Source organism: Nicotiana attenuata, unplaced genomic scaffold (genome assembly GCF_001879085.1).
Source record: "Nicotiana attenuata strain UT unplaced genomic scaffold, NIATTr2, whole genome shotgun sequence".
In the NCBI taxonomy this organism is placed as follows: Eukaryota; Viridiplantae; Streptophyta; class Magnoliopsida; order Solanales; family Solanaceae; genus Nicotiana; species Nicotiana attenuata.
In genome coordinates this window covers 83596-104182 of record NW_017670823.1, presented here as the reverse complement: position 1 = coordinate 104182, position 20587 = coordinate 83596, and the positions used below count along the sequence as shown (strand labels likewise).

The following is a 20587-nucleotide window of genomic DNA, read 5'->3' as shown; positions in this document are numbered from 1 at the left end:
TACGCACGGTTGCATGAGATCGTACTTATTTCGTTCTTCTGAAAAAGAACTTTTGTTTTAAATGTTAAAAAGGGGTAATTAAACTGTAGTTGCACTTGTGGGCTTGCCTAATGCCGGCGTTAGGTGCCATCACGGCCTATTATGGATTTTGGGTCGTGACATGCTTTGTTGGGTGTCATCGAGTTTAGCTCAGGCAAAAATTTATTGCGAGTTTTTAATTTATATTGCCAATCAATTCAATGTTGCTGTGAAAAACTTTGGTGGAGGACTATTTTATTGGAGAAGCCACTTAAAGTCGATTTTTCTCTTTAATTTCTATTTCTAATATGCTGATTTTGTGCTACTTTCATTGAATTGTTAGAGTTTTGTCTTTTTAGATTCTATTTGGTACCGATATTGGTTAGAATTTCTTGTGACTTACTTGTTGGTTGATTGAATACGAATTAAAGAGCAGGGGTTATTGTACAAATGGCCCCTGAGAGGAAGAACCATACAAATAGCCAATTGAGATAATACTGGTAATATTTTGTGAATTGGCTAATATTAATAGTATTTTTGCTCTAAAAGTCCAACAGAATAGTTGTCTTATGAGAGAACTACAAAAATAAGTCGAGAATAGACATTACTTACCAACAATTATCCATTAAGTCTTACTACAAAAAATAGTCATAAAAAGTTACAAATAATATACAACATTCAAAAAATATAGGCAAATAAGAATTTTTTTCAGTGGGTATGGTTGATGCCGGAGCGATCACTACATAAGCCATTCATCTTGAGGAGATTGGTGGAGCAGTATAGAGGAAAAAAAAGACATACATATGGTACTTATTGACCTAGAAAAAACATACAACAAAGTCCCGAGGGAGGTTCGGTGGAAATATTTGGAGGTAAGAGGTGTACCTATGACATACATAAGGGCGATTAAGGGCATGTACGATGGCGCCAAAACCCGGGTAAGAGCAGTGGGAAGAGACTCGGGGTACTTCCCAGTTGCTATGGGGTTGCACTTGGGAACAACCGTTAGCCCATTTCTTTTTGCCTTGGTGATGGATGTATTGATGCAGAAATATTCAAGGGGAGGAATCGTGGTGTATGCTATTTGCAGATGACATAGTACTGATAGATGAGACGCGCAAACAGAGTTAACGCAAGGCAAGAGGTCTGGAGAGACTCCCTGGAGTCGAAAGGATTTAGGTTGAGTAGGAATATGACAGAGTACTTGGAGTGCAAGTTTAGTGATGTAATTTATGAGGCAGGTGTGAAAGTGAGGATTGATACGCAAGACATCCCTAAGAGAGAGAGTTTCAAGTATCTAGGGTCAATAATCCAAGGGGGTGGTGTGATTGACGAAGATATCACACATGGTATTGGAGTGGGGTGGATGAAATGTAAGCTTGCATCCGGTGTCTTGTGTAATAAGAAGGTGCCACCAAGACTTAAAGGTAAGCTCTATAAAGTGGTTGTTAGACCAACTATATTGTATGGGACATAGTGTTGGCCAGTCAAGAACTCTCATACTCAGAAGATGAAAGTAGCGGAGATGAGGATGCTGAGGTGAATGTGTGGGCATACTCGGAGAGATAAGATTAGGAATTCTAGATATGGTAGGAGTAGCCTTTGTGGACGAAAAGATTAGGAAAACGAGGCTATGAAGAGGAGATGTAGAGATGCCCTAGTGAGGAAGTTTGAGAGATTGGCTATTGTAGGTTTGAGAAAAGGTTGAGGTAGGCCGAAGAAGTATTGGGGAGAAGTGATTAGACATAACATGGCATGTCTCTAGCTTACCGAGGACATGACCCTAGATAGGAAATTATAGAAGTCGAAGATTAGGTTGAGGGTTAGTAGGTCGTCGAGTTTAGGACTTCGTATCTGCTACATTTGTTTTGGTTGTTTCTTTTACATACCGGCACTAGTATTATCATTTTAGTGTTCTCTTATATGTGGTGTCCAGTAGCATCTCTTGTTCCCCTTGCTTGGTTATATTAATGCTTTATATTCTGTTGTCAATGTTCTTATCTTTATTAAATCAGACACAATCTTCTTATTACTGTTCTCCTATTTAAACCCGCTGAGAATTATTTTCTTTCGAAAACAACCTCTCTACCTCCACAAGGTACGAGTAAGGTTTGCGTACACTTTACCCTCCCCAGGCCTCATAATGTGGGATTACACTGGGTATATTGTTGTTCTTGTTGTTGTATGATTGAAACTTATTGGAAACACATAGATAATGCAATATACATACTTTGAGGAAGATTAAAAGTGATTTGAACTGATTTCGAGTTAAAAGTTGAAGTTGAAATCGAGTTTAAAGTTTTTTCAAGGGAAAATACATAAAGTGACCCCTAAACTTGTCTCGAAAACTTGATTGAACACTTAAAGTAAATGGGTGTTTTTCCCCCCTAAACGTATTTGGAGTGAATTATTTTTCCCTTGAAACACTAACATCAGTTTCACAATATGAGGTGTTTTACACGCGCGCCACGTCAGCGACCATGTTAGCCTCATCTTTTTGAACTTTGGGGATACCTTAGAGCCAGGATCATCTATTAAAAAGAGTTTTAGCAATGGAGTTTTGTGGTTTTCTCTCTGTCTTTCTGAAGTCATATGGCTTCAGGTTCTCCTTCACAAGCCAGTCTTCTCCTTCAGAAACAATTCAAAGAAGAAAAAAAGACTTCATATGGTGTTTGCTGGAGACGTCATATTTGATTTAGGATTTTCGTTGATCCACTCTTATTGTTTATGTTAAGACTCCAAAACTCTTAAGATTTCACAAAAGAATTGCTATAAAAAATAAAGAATAGAAAGAAGCGGAGATTGAAAGTGCATCACATTGAAAGGTGATTCAATCAGCCTATATGTGTTTCAAAGCTTTTTCATAGATTTAAATTCCTACAGGTGCTTCTTAGTATAATTTTTGGAGTCTACATCTACAGCTGCTTCTTAGTAAGTCTAGTTAAAATTTGAGTATATTTTTTGGAGTCTATATCTGAAATTTGAGGTAATTTAGTGAAGGATTTGGATGGTTTCGAGTTGGGGAAGGATTGATGAAGGATCTGTGAACAAGAAAGGAACGGGGTGAGAAAGACGAAAGAAGGGGGGCCACCTTTTTTGTTAAATGTACGTGCTTATATGTTTTTTTCTTCTTATTTCTTGCCACATAAGCTATTAGGAGTGAAAATAATTCACTCCAAATGCGTTTAGGGAGGTTATGAAATACCCATTTAGTTGTAGTGTTCAATCGAGTTTTTGGGACAAGTTTAGGAGGGACTTTATGTATTTTTCCTTTTTTCAAGGCAAAATACATAAGTTACCCCCCGAACTATGACCCAAATCCCTGTTACACACTTTCTAGGAACGAATATTACTTTGCACACCCATCCTTTCCAAAGTGTATCTAATACACACTACTTTGCCCACGGGGATAGTGCGTGTTTTTTCCAACGAATTGAGTCGCGTGAACAGAAGAATTTTGTATCAGATGTCAAGTTTTTTTATCTTTTTAAAATTTTAAATTGAGTCATCTTCTTCTTTTTTTAAAATTCTGCCATAGCTACTCCTTGAACTCCACCACCCAATGTCCTTCTTCTCAAATAGTCATACCACAATTTCTCACATCTCTTCTCGTTGTAGAGAAGCTTAACTTAGAGCTTTACCATGTCGAAGTCGAATTTTCAGGAAGGGAGAATTTTTCGAAATTTTTTCCAACCATTAAAGCTTAACTCAAGCTTGTGCACATTCTTTAATTTTATAATGGATGATATTTTAAATAGCTAACTTGTGGCGATGGCTGTTATTGGCGGTTGAACTTTTATAGAAGTGAAATGAAAAATGAGTTGGATCTGGGCTCAAAAAATTTGATTCAATTTTAGCGGAAAAGATGGAGTTTTGGGTGTTTTTTCTGTGATTTTTGTTAGTTAATTGTGGCTTTATTATCAAGTAAAAGGTAGAGGAAGAGACTATGGTGTTTGATGGTAAAAGAAGAGGAAGACGGCCATGGTTGATTAGATGAGGAAGATGAGGGGTACAATTGTAATTTTAATTATTTTATTTTTTGAATGACACGTGTCACTGTTTGATTGGTGCGTAGTATTACACATATTCTCAAAAACTGGTTAAGAAAAAAGTGGTGTGTCTTGGATACACTTTGAAAAGGTTGGGTGTGTAAAGTAATATTCGTTGACAGAAAGTGTGTAACGGGGATTTGGGTCATAGTTCGGGTGACAACTTATGTATTTTGCCTTTTTTCAACAACACACATGCATCTGACATGTATCTCACACGTAGATATGCATAATACAAGGGATATACATAGGATCTGCATTTGATACATATGAGATATGCAAATAATACATATAGGATACACAGGGGATACACATCTTATCTTCTTTTACGTTCATCTTTTAGTTTGGTGTATGGCTCAAATTTCAATTCAAACTACCTCAAATCATCCCAAAATTGAGATTCAAACGACTTAAGATATAGATTCTAATTTTGAAAACCTAAATTTTCAAATTCAAATTTAAGTGAGCTTCAATCACCAACTTAGAACCTAGCATCACCATCGAAGCACCATACAGGTTTCAGGTACCATCGTTGGATTTCTGGTCTAAGGCATCGTTGGGTGACGTCGAGTTTCTGTTCAAGTTCCGACCAAAGTTTATTTCGGTTCAATCTTGCTGTAAAAAGCTTTGGTGGAGGACCATTTTAATAAAACATCTCTAAAATACTTTAGCACCCCCCTAAACTTGACACGGATTATTAGTTACAGCCTTAAACTATTAGTAGTCTTAATTACCCCCCTCAACTTTGACTTTTGAGAGTCAGTACCCCTGAATGCTGATGTGGCAAAGAGTGTGTGTGCACTTGCCTGCCACGTGGATTTTTTTGCATATGCGGCATTTTTTGAAAATAAAATATATTTTTACCTTTTTTAGTATGTTAGTGTTTAGTACTTTTATAGATAATTTTTTTGGAATACAATTTATAATAAAACTTGGATAGAACTACATTATTTAGGCTAAACTTTTTTATTTGGCTAAAAATAATAAAGTTTTAGTTAATCTTTCTTTGAATTTGACCTGAATATAAAGATTTATTCAATTGAAATAAATAGTCAAGGCATCTAAAAAGTTATAAAAATACATATTTTGGAATTAACTATTTTGGCTATAATTTTTTATATAGCTCTAAATTATGGTGCTCTAAATATATATATATATATATATATTACATATTTTACCAGAAAAAAGTAAAAATACAAGTTGAAATAAATAGTCATTGAATCAATAGAAGAAATAAAAAGAGTGTAAAATTGCGAGAAATAACTTACTATATGGATAAACTCTTTTTATTTCTTCTTTTGATGCAATGGTTATTTATTCAACTACGTATTTTTACCTTTTCGGGTAAAATCTGTAAAAAGTATATTTTTAGAGCAACATAATTTAGAGCTATATAAAAAATTATAGCCAAAATAATTAATTTCAAATTGTGTATTTTTATAACTTTTTAGATGCCTTGACTATTTATTTCAGTTGTATAATCTTTATTATCAAGTCAAATTCAAAAAAAAGATTGACTAAAACTTTATTATTTTTAGCCAAGTAAAAAAAATTAGCCTAAATAATGTAGTTCTATCCAAGTTTCATTATAAATTTTTATCGAAAAAAATTATCAAAAATAGTAACATACTTATAAAGGTAAAAATATATTTTATTTTTCAAAAAAATGCCACATATACAGAAAAATCCACGTGGCAGGTGAGTGCACCCACACTCGTTGCCACATCAGCGCTCAAAAGGCCAAATTGAGGGGGGTAATTAAGACCACGAATAGTTTAATGCTGTAACTAATAATCCGTGTCAAGTTTAGGGGGTTAGTAAGGTATTTTGCCTTTTGCAGTTCAAGCCCAATTTTTCCGTTGAAGTACAAAAACTATTGAAAACATTATTTAACAGAAGAATCGAAATTAGTAAACCCTCTTACTGTTCCCACCTGTTTTCTGTCATCTTTATCATCATTTAGCACGACATCTTTGGAAGCTTTTGGCTTTCCCCCCTTTTAGTATTTGTTACAACCACTACTACTATTTAGAAAAAAATTCATTCCTTTTTCTCGTACCAAAATTTTCAAATGCTATCAATTATTGCAAGATGGTCGGCTCGTAAGGGCAGAATCACCTCTGCTCTTATTTAGACACATTATTATTCAACTTCATCACTATCACCAACACTCATTTTCACAAAACCCAACTTAACATTACGCCTCTCTTCTCCAATCTTGCATCGCTCGGAAAGCAGTTGATCCTGGAAAACAGCTCCACGCGCATCTCTGCCTCACGGGTTTAGGCTACAACATTTATTTGGCAACGAAGCTGTCACGATCCAAAAATCCCTCCGAATGAGTCGTGATGGCACCTAGTCTCTAAACTAGGTAAGCCTAATATTAACTGAAATCAAATTGATATTTACTAACTTTAAATTAAATTACTCTGAACAAATTATAATTTCCAAAATCGGTGGTACAAGTCATAAGCTTTTCTAAGAGTAGTTATACAAATAAATACGTCACTGTTCCGAAACAAAAGGAACCAATGAAAATAAGTACAACTGAAGGTGACTCCGAGGCCTGCGAACGAAGCAGCAGGTTTACCTTGAGTCTCCGCTACGACGATCCGCACAGCTTCTATCGACCAAATACCTGGATCTGTATACAAAAATGTACAGAAGTGTAGTATGAGCACACCACAGCGGTGCCCAGTAAGTATCAAGACTAACCTCGATGGAGTAGTGACGAGGAACAGTCAAGGCACCTACTGGTCAAATAAACTGAACAGGATATAACGATAAACTATCGAGATACGATAACAAGGTAATATCAACAATAGGGAGAAACTCAAACCACAAACAGTAGAAATAATAAAAAGAAACACGGATGGAAACGAAGATAACCAAGTAAATTAACACCAACATAGCTGGGACACGGACAAGTAAAATGTACTCAAATAAGAAAGGCGATGTCAACTCAATAAATCATATCATTTTTGATGCACAATTCCAGCCATCTCAAATTCGATGGCTCATATCAAAACCTCAATTACCAAACCTTTAGCACACCCGGCACCTCGTACCCACATATTTATATCTCACTTTGCGCAACGACGTTCTCATGTTACTCAGTACATAGGGTCCATAACCAATGCAATTAAGATGTTTAAGGAGTCTCATTTACATAACATAAAGTAGAGTACAGTTTCTAAACCAACTAGGAACTCAACAAGAAAAGATGAAGTTATTATTAGAAATCATTTGAATAAAAAAAGGTACCATTTTCAATTAAAATACAACGTCGAATGATATATTACCTTTAACATGGGATTTAATAAATTAACTTAGTAGAAATTCCTTTTTAAGTAAAATACAACCTCAAACGGTTTAAGAAAATTTAATTAAGAAACTAATTGAGTAAAAAATATAACAATTATTGAAATTTGAAGTATTGAAATATATATATAAAATATGGAGAGGTATTGTAAACATTATGGATTCCAACAAAAAGGATCACAGCAGTAAAGAAATCTAAACAGTTAAAACACTTGAATTGATAACAACAAATACAACGGAGACAAAATAATCACAGAAGGAGTACAACTCAATGCAGAGATAACAACTGGGGATCTCCCAGGATACCGTCTTGTAGTCCCAAATATAAATATCCAGTGGATCTTCCGGGTGTCGTCCCGTAGTCCAACTCACAGTGCGCGGGGATCTCCTGGAATACCGATCCGTAGTCCCAAATGTAAATACACAGTACTTGGGGAATCTACCGGGTGCAGTCATGTAGTTCCAATATAAAAGTGCAGGGGGATCTCCCGGAATAACGATCCGTAGTCCCAAAGAAAACATGCAGGGGGATCTCCCGGGATACCGTCCCGTAGTCCCAAAGTAAACATTGCAGGGGGATCTCTCGAGATACTGTCCCGTAGTCCCAAAATAAACACACAGCAGCAACACGAAGAATACTTAAAAACAATCCAACAACCCAATCACAAGGAATTCCACCACCAAGATTATGAATACACGGCAACAAGAGAATCACAGAAAAACCAAGAAGCGCAATAATCTTAGCAAAACAACAAGGCATATCATGCATGTGATAACGGCAACCACAACAATTTTGACACATAGCATATATACACAGGGTCATAGAGTAATTTACAATTTAGAGATAACAAACGATAAGAAGAACAATCGCTTCAATTAAGGCAAATAAGGCCAAGTAACAAGTAAGAGTTAGAGGGAAGCTAACAACATCGTATGGAGCATATAGAGGTAAATTAAGCAATTAGGAAACTCAATCATAATGGAATACTTCCCACATAATGAACATAAGGACCTAAGAACCTTAAAGGCAAATTTCCCACAAATAAGTCCGATCACACACTCATCACCTCGCGTGCACGGACTACAAATAGCATAGAAGACTCAAATCCTAAGGGAGAAGTCCCCCACACAAGGTTAGGCAAGATACTTACCTCAATCCGGCCAATTCAATATTCAATTTAGCTTTTCCTTTACCAATTCATCAATTCTCGGCTCAATCTAGCCAAAAACGACTTGAATATATCAAACAATGCAAGAGAAAATAATTTCAATTGACAAAACTATGATTCTTATACAATTTGTAAAAAGTCAACAAAAGTCAACTCCCCGAGCCCGCACCTCGGAACCCGACAAAATTAATAAAAAAACCGAACACCCAATCCGCTACGAGTTAATCCATACAAAAATTATCTAATTCTGATACCATTTGGTCATTCAAATCATCATTTTACATTTTTGAAAGATTTCACAATTTTCCCCAAATTTTCCTTTAGATTCTCATGAATTTGATGTTAAATCGAAGATATAATCACAAAATATAGTTAGAAACTGATTAGAGACTTACCCAATGATTTGGAGAAGTTTAGGTCTTTGGAAAATCGCCCATGGAGGTTTAGGGTTTGAGAAAATTGAAAAATAGGTGAAAATCTCGTCAAAAACCTCACTTAACAGGCCTCAGATGTCGCATTTGCGACACGGGGTTCGCAATCTCGCAAATTGCGGCTGGCAGAAGTCGCATCTGCGACAAAAAGTACGCATTTGCGAACTGGGCATCGCAAATGCGATATAAAAGTTCGCATTTGCGAACACACCAGAAACCAGCAATTTTTCCCGACACGAAAATGAGCATAAGTTCCTCATCCGATGTCCAAATTCGATGATTCTTTTTCCTATGGCACCGTAATTTCGATACGGATCTAATGGTTCAATAAAAACTAAATTTGGTTCTCATTTGCTCAATGTGGTATTATTTTTGCTTGAAGAAACGACGATGAAGCATCTAAAAACAAGCACAACATAGCCTAAACCTATTCGAAACTCACCCAAGCCCTCGGGGCTCCAAACCAAACATGCACGCAAGTCTAAAAACATCATACGGACTTGCTCATGCGATCAAATCATCAAAATAACATCAACAACTACGCATTTAACCTCAAAACTCATGATTTTCTCAAGGACACTCAAATTTTCGAATTTTTTCAACCGGACGTCCAAATCACGTCAAATCAATTCTGGTTTTCACCAAATTTTACAAATAGGACTTAAATATCATAACAAACTTGTACCAGGCTCCGGAACCAAAATACGGGCCTGATACCAACAAGTTCAAATATTAATTCATTTCTTTATTTCCTTTAAAAACCAGCACAACAATTTTCTTCAAAAATTATTTTCTAAGGCTAGGGACCTCGGAATTCAATTCCTGGCATACGCCTAAGTCCCATATTTTACCGCGGACCTCCCGGGATCGTCGGAACACAGATCCGGGTCCGTTTACCAAAAATCCAAAGTCAACTAAAACCAAATTTTCAACTCTAAAAATTTTTATTTCTCATATTTTCACATAAAAGCTTTCCGGTTTCACGCTCGGACTGCGCACCCAAGTCGATACACATAATATGAAGCTGCTCGTGACCTCAAACTGCCGAACCGGCCGCAATTGCTCAAAACGACCAGTCCGGTCGTTACATCCTCCTCCACTTAAACATACATTCGTCCTCGAACGTGCCCGGAGTCGTTCCAAAGCCATCGAACCATTGCATGAGCTCCTAAGTCATACACCCGAAACAAGTTGAATCGAGCCAAAAATTCCAATCCGGAATACAATCACATGTTGTTCCACACAACTCACATACTCGAAGCAATAACCTCTGACCACCATAGCTGCTCAAATAACATCCTAGATGCCGGCAATATACTTCACATCGAATACAACCTTGTTCCGGACTTCCACAACACTGCCCACGATAACGAAACATGCGGAAACTCATAGCCGCCCATGAAGTCAACAAGTCACGAAACTTTCTCGCCCGCCAAGGGCCATTACCCAAATCGTAGTAGAAACACCCTCATACTTCCGGCCACTCCTCACCCCCAATACCATAGTACTAATATCAAGTCTAAGAACCCCATCTCAGCCAATACATGTAGTCCAACTAACAACTCATTATGGAACCACACAGATTCTCACAATACACAATTCGAACACCAAACCAGCAATGACTCAATTATGCAGCACAAATAAAGGAGAACAAGGTAGAAGAATTATCTAACAAGTAAAACATGTGTGACAAAAAACGTATAGGTTTTTCATCAAATCACCCCACAGAGGGAAGACACAACACCAAATAAACACAAGGAAAGTGTATCCCCCATAACATCCGCTGCGGTGTGCATCCCGCTCCCAAATGCTCATCAAGCCAAAATGCTCGGGTTCACTGAATATATGAATACTGATATCAAGCACAACAGAGTGCATAAGTAAAACTGTGGAAACAATGAATAGAAGTAATAAAATAGGAGAGAAGCAAGCACATATAAGGTGTATGAGCAAATCAACATCACGAGGGCTATCTCACCCGCATCGCCATAAGGCCTGAACAGAATCACAACATGCGTGGGAAATAATCATACAACCCCACCGCCTAACACAACATAAAAGAGTAGCACATATCATAGGCTAGGGGCACAAATAATATCCATTCTGCCGACTACATAACCATAATGACGATCTCACAGGAGCACACAAACTGGACCTGGTACAAGATGCAAATTCTCATTGAGCTTTCAAATAGTACCTACCAAATCCCGATCCTTCCCAATTGGATAAATAATCTTCAAAAGATCCACAACAACTTATCGGTAATACATGCTATTAATTATCCCATTCTCGGCATTTCTTCAAGATCCGAAAACAGGGAATAGTCCATAATGAGGGCATCTAGCCCCAAAACCCTAGGAATACCAAAGTTTCCATACCCAACTCAACTATGCAGATCAAGTAGATGATATATCACTCACACCCTATCATTCTGATGAAGCACCCATATAGGATTTCTGACCAAGTAACAAAACATGAACTTCGAAAGCCTCGAAACCCAGTAATCACCCTGTTACTAACCACGCACCCGCAAACCAAAACTCAAGGTCCTTCCCAAAAATGCACACTCTTCACATACGATAGCCAACAAGGTCAACACTCTATTAATCTCTGATACCTATTCAGGAGAAAGCCACAATGTACCACATATTCCTCATGCCCATAGTAGACAGCCAACTCAAGCTGTCGTCATACCATCGAGAACCCTCCGAGATCCGCCCGCACGCAACTAGGCCATCAGGACTGCACCTTCGCAACTCAACCGAGTCACACAAACCGTCCAATCCAAGAGCGCTTCCACAAATACTTGTAGAAAATTCCTATTCAAAGGACCAATCACTTCATCACTATGCTGACCTAACACCGCATAGCTGACCCATTTCTTCGAATAGTCGATATGCTATAATCCCTATCAAAGTCCCAATGTCGTCCTGTGCAAGATCTCATACCTTAGCCATATACAAATTCTGGGAACCTACCAACACCACACATACATATACTCAGGCTGAAACCGACGCAAGTCTGACTATGCAATCTGAATACCACTAATGGACTCCTCCACTTGGCGCGAAGCCATAGAAAACAATGTCTGATGATCCGCAGAGCTAACCTTCACAGCTCGTACAATACAAATCACAAGTTACTCCAATACCGCCAACTATCCTCAATCAACACCCACCACGCTTCCGCTGCGCCTCCATGTAAACAGCTGAATAGTCTCTCAATACCTCTGTATCTCCAGTCTGGACAACACGTTGAGAAAATTTCTGAGCATCCCTGACTCCCCCGTAGCCTGTCTGTAGCATCACGAACCACTGGCGCATAGCGGGCACCGAGAGCGTAATATTACACATGAGTGGATGTAAAGGAACATAAGTTATATGCTTCGAGCTGAATCAATATTGCACGATAAGGAGTGAAGAATGTGAGATTATCCTAATAGTTCTGTAGCCTCTCGAAGATAAGTACAGACGTCTCCGTACCGATCCGCAAGAGTCTACTAAACCTGCATATGACTCGTAGCACCTATGAACCTAGAGCTCTGATACCAACTTGTCACGACCCATAAATCCCTCCGAAGGAGTCGTGATGGCACCTAGTCTCTAAACTAGGTAAGCCTAATATTAACTGAAATCACATTGACATTTACTAACTTTAAATTAAACTACTCTGAACAAATTACAATTCCCAAAATCGGTGGTACAAGTCATAAGCTTTTCTAAGAGTAGTTATACAAAATAAATACGTCATTGTTCCGAAACAAAAGGAACATTTGAAAATAAGTACAACTGAAGGTGACTCCGAGGCCTGCGAATGAAGCAGCAGTTTTACCTTGAGTCTCCGCTGCGACGATCCGCACAGCTACTATCGACCAAATACCTGGATCTGTACACAAAAATGTATAGAAGTGTAGTATGAGCACACCACAGCGGTGCCCAGTAAGTATCAAGACTAACCTCGATGGAGTAGTGACGAGGAACAGTCAAGGCACCTACTGGTCAAATAAACTGAATAAGATATAACGATAAACTATCGAGATACGATAACAAGGTAATATCAACAATAGGGAGAAACTCAAACCACAAACAGTAGAAACAATAAAGGGAAACACGGATGGAAACGAAGATAACCAAGTAAATTAACACCAACATAGCTGGGACACAGACAAGTAAAATGTACTCAAATAAGAAAGGCGATGTCAACTCAATAAATCATATCATTTCGGATGCACAATTCCAGCCATCTCAAATTCGATGTCTCATATCATAACCTCAATTACCAAACCTTTAGCACACCCGGCACCTCGTACCCACATATTTATATCTCACTTTGCGCAACGACGTTCTCATGTTACTCAGTACATAGGGTCCATAACCAATGCAATTAAGATGTTTAAGGAGTCTCATTTACATAACATAAAGTAGAGTACAGTTTCTAAACCAACTAGGAACTCAACAAGAAAAAATGAAGTTATTATTAGAAATCATTTGAATAAAAAAAGTACCATTTTCAATTAAAATACAACGTCGAATGATTTATTACCTTTAACATGGGATTTCATAAATTAACTTAGTAGAAATTTCTTTTTAAGTAAAATACAACCTCAAACGGTTTAAGGAAATTTAATTGAGAAACTAATTGAGTAAAAAATGTAACAATTATTGAAATTTGAAGTATTGAAATATATATATAAAATATAGAGAGGTATTGTAAACATTATGGATTCTAACACAAAGGATCACAGCAGTAAAGGAATCTAAACAGTTAAAATACTTGAATTGATAACAACAAAAACAACGGAGACAAAATAATCATAGAAGGAGTACAGCTCAATGCAGAGATAACAATTGGGGATCTCCCAGGATACCGTCCTGTAGTCCCAAATATAAATATCCAGTGGATCTCCCGGGTGTCATCCTGTAGTCCAACTCATAGTGCGCGGGGATCTCCCGGAATACCGATCTGTTGTCCCAAATGTAAATACACAGTACTTGGGGAATCTACCGGGTGCAGTCCCGTAGTTCCAATATAAAAGTGCAGGGGGATATCCGGGAATAACGATCCGTAGTCCCAAAGTAAACATGCAGGGGGATCTCCCGGGATACCGTCCCGTAGTCCCAAAGTAAACATTGCAGGGGGATCTCCCGGGATACCGTTCCGTAGTCCCAAAATAAACACACAGCAGCAACACGAAAAATACTCAAAAATAATCCAGCAACCCAATCACAAGGAATTCCACCACCAAGAGTATGAATACACGGCAACAAGAGAACCACAGAAAAACCAAGAAGCGCAATAATCTTTACAAAACAACAAGGCATATCATGCATGCGATAACTACACCATTAACCACAACAATTTGGACACATAGCATATATACACGGGGTCATAGAGTAATTTACAATTTAGAGATAACAAACGATAAGAAGAACAATCGCTTCAATTAAGGAAAATAAGGCCAAGTAACAAGTAAGAGTTAGAGGGAAGCTAACAACATCGTATGGAGCATATAGAGGTAAATTAAGCAATTAGGAAACTCAATCATAATGGAATACTTCCCACATAATGAACATAAGGACCTAAGAACCTTAAAGGAAAATTTTCCACAAATAAGTCCGATCACACACTCGTCACCTTGCGTGCACGGACTACAAATAGCATAGAAGACTCAAATCCTAAGGGAGAAGTCCCCGCACAAGGTTAGGCAAGATACTTACCTCAATCCGGCCAATTCAATACTCAATTTAGCTTTTCCTTTACCAATTCATCAATGCTCGGCTCAATCTAGCCAAAAACGACTTGAATATATCAAACAATGCAAGAGAAAACAATTTCAATTGACAAAACTATGATTCTTATACAATTTGCAAAAAGTCAACAAAACTCAACTCCCCGAGCCCGCACCTCGGAACCCGACAAAATTTGCAAAAAACTGAACACCCATTCCGCTACGAGTTCACCAATACAAAAATTATCTAATTCTAATACCATTTGGTCATTCAAATCATCATTTTACATTTTTGAAAGATTTCACAATTTTCCCCAAATTTTCCTTTAGATTCTCATGAATTTGATGTTAAATCTAAGATATAATCACAAAATATAGTTAAAAATTGATTAGAGACACTTACCCAATGATTTGGAGAAGTTTAGGTCTTTGGAAAATCGCCCATGGAGGTTTAGGGTTGAGAAAATTGAAAAATGGGTGAAAATCTCGTCAAAAACCTCACTTAACAGGCCTCAGATGTCGCATTTGCGACACAATTGCGAACTCTCGCAAATTGCAAACAAATCAGGGCTGGCAGAAGTCTCATTTGCGACAAAAAGTTCGCATTTGCGAACTGGGCATCGCAAATGCAATATAAAAGTTCGCATTTGCGAACACACCAGAAACCAGCAATTTTTCCCGTCACAAAAATGAGCATAACTTCCTCATACGATGTCCTAATTCGATGATTCTTTTTCCTATGGCTCCGTAATTTCGATACGGATCTAATGGTTCAATAAAAACTAAATTTGGATATCATTTGCTCAATGTGGTATTATTTTTGCTTGAAGAAACGACGATGAAGCATCCAAAAACAAGCACAACATAGCCTAAACCTATCTGAAACTCACCCAAGCCCTCGGGGCTCCAAACCAAACATGCACGCAAGTCTAAAAATATCATACGGACTTGCTCGTGCGATCAAATCACAAAAATAACATCAACAACTACGAATTTAACCTCAAAACTCATGATTTTCTCAAGGACACTCAAATTTTCTAATTTTTTCAACCGGACGTCCAAATCACGTCAAATCAATTTCGGTTTTCACCAAATTTTACAAATAGGACTTAAATATCATAAAAAACTTGTACCAGGCTCCGGAACCAAAATACGGGCCTGATACCAACAGGTTCAAACATTAATTCATTTCTTTATTTCCTTTAAAAACCAGCACAACAATTTTCTTCAAAAATTACTTTCTAAGGCTAGGGACCTCGAAATTCAATTCCTGGCATACGCCTAAGTCCCACATTTTACCGCTGACCTCCCGGGATCGTAGGAATACAGATCCGGGTCCGTTTACCAAAAATGTTGACCAAAGTCAACTAAAACCAAATTTTCAACTCTAAAAATTTCTATTTCTCATATTTTCACATAAAAGCTTTCCGGTTTCACACCCGGACTGCGCACCCAAGTCGATACACATAATATGAAGCTGCTCGTGACCTCAAACTGCCAAACCGATCGTAATTGCTCAAAACGACCAGTCGGGTCGTTACAGAAGCTGGTCAATCTTTATTGTGTTTGTGATAAATTGTCGAATGCCCATCACCTGTTTGATAGAATTCCTAAAGGAAATATTTTTCTTTAGAATGTTTTGATTCGTGGTTATGCTTGGAATGGTCCTCACCCGACTGCAATTTCTTTGTATTATCAAATGCTTGATTATGGACTTGTTCCTGATAATTTTACCTTTCCGTTTGTGTTAAAAGCGTGCTCGGCCTTGTCAGCGATTGATGTGGGGAGAGATATTCATGAACACGCAAAAAGAACGAAGTGGGATAAGGATGTTTTCGTGGGTGCCTCCCTTATCGACATGTATGCTAAGTGTGGTTGTGTTGGTAGGTCGAGGCTGGTGTTTGACAATGTTGCGGAGAGGGATGTAGTTGTTTGGAATTCAATGCTTGCTGCTTACTCACAAAATGGTCATCCTGAGGATTGTTTGTCTTTATGTGGTGAAATGGCATGTGAAGGTGTTAGACCTACAGAGGCAACCTTAGCGATTGCTATTTCTGCTTCTGCTGATGTGGCGGCCCTTCGACAGGGAAGGGAGCTTCATGGGTATAGTTGGAGACAGGGTTTTAACTCCCTGGACAAAGTGAAGACAGCACTCGTGGATATGTATGCCAAGAGTGGGTCCGTGAATATTTCTAGGATCTTGTTTGAAGCACTCGAGGAGAAAAGAGTTGCTTCTTGGAATGCAATGATCACAGGATATGCAATGCGTGGTCGTGCTAATGCAGCACTTAGTTTGTTTAATCAGATGGTTGGTAAGGCTCAGCCGGATCATATAACTTTTGTTGGGGTGTTATCTGCTTGTAACCATGGAGGTTTGTTGAATGAAGGGAGAATGTATTTTGATTCACATGGTAAAAGATTATGGAATTGAACTAACCATTCAACACATTACATGCATGGTTGATCTCTTAGGTCATAGTGGCCGCTTAGATGAGGCTTATGGACTTATGATGCAGATGAAAGTTATGCCAGATGCTGGTGTCTGGGGTGCATTGCTTAATTCGTGTAAAATCCATGGTCATGTGGAATTTGCAGAATTGGCATTGGAGAGGTTAATTGAACTTGAGCCTGATGACGCAGGAAATTACGTGATTTTGTCAAACAATTATGCCCAAGCAGGTAGATGGAAAGGAGTTGCAAAGCTTAGAGAAATAATGAATGAAAGAGGTGTAAAGAAAACCATCGCGTACAGTTAGATTGAAGTTAAAAACAAAGTACATGCATTTCTCTCAGGGGATACCTCTCATCCTATGTCTGATGAGATTTATGCAGAGCTAGACAGCTTGGGAGCACGAATGGTACAAGCTGGTTATGTCCCAAACATTACATTTGTTTTCCATAATGTGGAAGATGACGAGATGAGCAGAATGGTATTTAGCCACAGTGAAAGGCTAGCGATTGCTATTGGACTAATTAGTACACCTCCAGGGACAAAGCTCTTGATCTCCAAGAACCTCCGAGTTTGCGAGGACTGTCATGTTGCAATCAAGGTTATCTCAAAGTTAACGGAGAGAGAAATCACTATCAGAGATGTCAATCGCTATCATCATTTCAAGGATGGCCTCTGTTCTTGTGGAGATTATTGGTGAAACGGGTCTAGGAATTTGGGTGTTGACAAGGGAGATGAGAAACCAGTTGCTCCTTGAAAAAGAATTGGCCAATGTAAAGATTGGATCTTGTAAGGAAAATGTTAGGATGTTGAAGAGAACTCTGATTCATTCCTGCACTTAATCTTTGTTGCCACACCTCACTTCACGTCAACCATCATCTACTCTTGCAGCTCACATAATTTCGCCATGAGATAGTTAGTGGCCTTACCCTGTATCTCAGTGGTGAATAACATGGCCAGTGTATATCTCTTGCAGCCAGATAGTATTTTCATTCATAGGTACTTGTAACTGTGATCTGTGGTGTATTTCTTTGTCAAACTCCTAAGGTTGAGTGGAAGTCAGTGTCACGCCCCGAACTTGGGCCTGGACGTAACACGGCACTTGTGCCTGAGCGAACCAACTGGCTGGCTGAATCAACACGTGATATCATATCATACTGAATGCGGAAGATAAACTAACACAAGATGATATACTGAAAGTCTGGATGATATAAATTAAAGTGCGGAAATACTAATACAATTCAGAAATATATTTGTAGCCCACATGGCTTAATATGAAAAGCCTACGACTCTTTCTAGTTGTTACTCTAGTCTATGAAGCCTCTAATGAAGCACTAAAAATACTGACTGTTTGAAAATACTGAAGACTGTAAGGTAATGAAAATGCCCCAAAAGAACTGGGGATCACCAAATAGCTTATACGAGAATCCTAATGCTCTGAATCGTCAACCTGTAAGGTCTCGGGCAAAAGGGAACTCAGTACATTTGAATTGCACTGGTATGTAAAGCAACTGAAAGAAAGAATTATAAATGTTGAAACTGAAACTAAGCTGATAACTGAGAATTGATAATTGATAACTGAAATGATAACTATTGAAACAGAAACTGAAACGATAGCTGATAACTGATAAATAAAATGATAATTGATAACTTATAACTGAACTGATAACTGATAACTGAAATGATAACTGATAACGGAACTGAACAAAGGAAGTAAGGATATGAATACTCCCTCTTCTGAATGGTGAACAACCTGTTTATCTGAATAAGTTACGGCCTCGGGCCCAATATATATGTGCACAAGCTATGGCTTCAGGCCCAAGTGTACGTATACATAACTACGGCCTCAGGCCCAAAAATGCATAAAGCATAAACTACGGCCTAGGGCCCAAACATGCATAAATCATAAACTACGGCCTCAGGCCCAAGTATGCATAAAGCTTATAAACTATGGCCTCAGGCCCAAATACAGGTGTTCAACATTCAGGAACTGGGAATCAAACTGAAATACATGATAGTGAAATACTGAATCACACTTTACATGATACTAGAATACTGGATCACACTGAGTTACATAATACTGGAATACTGAATAGGACTAGACTAAGACATGTATTCTTGAACTGATTATGAACACTGAAACTTCAACTGTTTATGGTATACTGAGTGATCTATACTAAGACTCGGGGGCATCAAACCCAAGTCTATATTGAATATGCACTGAGCTCACAACGTTCAGAAGGAAAGTGGTGAACGAGTTATGAAGCTAGAGAATAGAAGTTTTACAACTATTCAAGGAACTAGGCTTAATAATATTTCTGAGGCAATTGGTAACGTCGTAAAAGAAACGTAGTATAGGGAGAATCTTTAAAATTCCCAAACATAGAGAGTTAGCCTCACATACCTTAACTTCCTGCTCTTGAGCATAATACAACGTTTGTCAACCCTTTCAACTTTAATCTAAATTAATACAAGTCAAAGGGATTCCATATTAGCAATAATTCTCATGTTTTGGTCACTTAAGCATCTTATCAAACACTTGGTGAAAATAAAGCTTCATAGTCCTTATTAATGGACTCTACACCCAATAACTCATTCTCTTGTTCCTAAATAAATTCTAAAGTCTCAAATGGTTATAATCAACATTATTCTTTATCAGTCATAAGGTAAACAACACCGTTAACCAATAATCAACAATCAACACACCAAACCCATAACCGTTCATGTTTTTCTATCAAACCCATCAACTCATATCTCATGAACTAGGGTCTATAATTATTAAACCGATGTTAGAATCAATTAGAGGGTGAAGAAATTACCTCTTTGAATTTCAATCCCCTTGAATTCGAGTTCTAGGGTTCCTTCTCTCAAAAATGATATCCCAATCGATTATCTAATGATATGGAGGGTTTACCCATGTTAATAAGATGTTGGGAAATTGAAAATAACTTAGAATCACCATTAGAACTTACCTTGGGTGGTGGAGGGACCCTTAAGGAGTTAGGTTTTTGAGAGCTTTCCTTTCTAGAGCAAGTTTTTAAGTTTTGGGGCTGTGAGGGACGAAATAGGGCTTAAAAATGACTCCCCAAGTCTGCCACCGCGCCCCTGTAGGCCTGACCGCGGTCCTGACCGCGGTAAATAGCAGGAACACTGCCTCACGACTGCGGTCGCTGTCCGGACGCGGTGGTTGCGCACTGTTCTGTAAAACGGGCATAACATTTTGCACAGGCCTACAACTTTTGTGTTTTGAGTTTTCTCAAATACCTTACACGTGTTTCACAAAACCTCCTGCAAGACTGACCTTTTGTAAACTTCGTAGATTTTATCGAATCTTATGCACCTCACTTTCCATCTTGATTTTGAAACAACTATTTTCACCAATAATCATCCCTCTAGGACTTCATATGTCTAAAATATCAAAT

At 38.1% G+C, this 20587-nt stretch overlaps 1 pseudogene; it reads left to right on the top strand.

Annotated features, from left to right (window-relative positions):
• The first annotated feature begins 1126 nt into the window (after window positions 1-1126).
• Window positions 1127-17928, top strand: LOC109243674 (annotated as a pseudogene).
• Window positions 17929-20587: the final 2659 nt, after the last annotated feature.